General features: G+C 39.0%; 1 pseudogene; it reads left to right on the forward strand.

Moving 5' to 3' along the window:
• LOC119288431 overlaps positions 1-252 on the forward strand; it is a 6826-nt pseudogene extending 6574 nt beyond the window's left edge.
• The last annotated feature ends 803 nt before the right edge of the window (positions 253-1055 follow it).

Genomic DNA, 1055 nt, shown 5'->3' on the forward strand with positions numbered 1-1055 from the left:
AAAATATTAGGGCCGGTCCAGATCTGCTAGAACAGTTTTTATTCTCCTTCCAGTATTTTGTAGTACCTATGAATTGGCCGTTTTACAAATCTCTTACCATAGTTTTCATGTGAAACTGAATGCAGAGGCTGGTACTTCAGCATATCGTCCAAAGACCTTCTATCAACCATGAATGAATGGTTAAGTTAGAATTATGAGGTTTGGCTACATACTGGGGGTGGGGGGTGGGGGGGCTTGCCCCCATATTTAGGGGGATCCTTGCCCTCCTTCCCCGGCATGACACCACAATATATTCATTCAATGGTTGCTTATGGTTCAGTATATGTATGTTCTAGTCATCATCTGTATCGTTTAATCACAGATACATGGTATATTAAAACTTCATTTGATTTTGGACCTGGGCTTGTATCTGTAAACCAAACAGAAGCAAGAGGCATATGACAGAAGGCAAGAGTCAATTGACGAGGAAAGTGATGAAGCGGTTGAGAAGATGGCAAGTTATTCTCCTCCTGAAAAACTTACATTGCACTCCATCGACATCCTTGAGTCCTTGAGCATATACATTATTTACTTTACGTGACAATCTGCTTCTGTTTTTACTGTTATCAGGTGAAACCAAAGAGTATTAAAGTCAAGGATGTCGATGTAAGTCTGATTTTTAGTACGTGTTTCATGCTGATCTTCAAAATATAGTGTATTACCGTCAATGATTGTGCTAGGCTGGCCACATTACAAGTTCTGTTTTCTAGAAAGAAGATTTACTGTTCCAACATGCAAAAAAAAATTTGAATTTGAATCAAGACTATTCATAATTCAGATGAGGAACATTGTGCAGTATTTTTAAGTAATGCTAGAATTTTCCACTGCATGTACTTGACTCCGTTAAACAGTATTGTGCACACTCGTGTCATAATCTGTGTTATGGCTAGGGCCTTGTTACATTCTGAAGCATTTATCAGTTTATATCTAGTAGCTAACACAATTTTCACCTGCACAGGTTGATAGGACAACTGATCTCTCCATGCCTGTTTTGGCTCCATATACATGGCCTTGCC

Source organism: Triticum dicoccoides, chromosome 4A (genome assembly GCF_002162155.2).
Source record: "Triticum dicoccoides isolate Atlit2015 ecotype Zavitan chromosome 4A, WEW_v2.0, whole genome shotgun sequence".
In the NCBI taxonomy this organism is placed as follows: Eukaryota; Viridiplantae; Streptophyta; class Magnoliopsida; order Poales; family Poaceae; genus Triticum; species Triticum dicoccoides.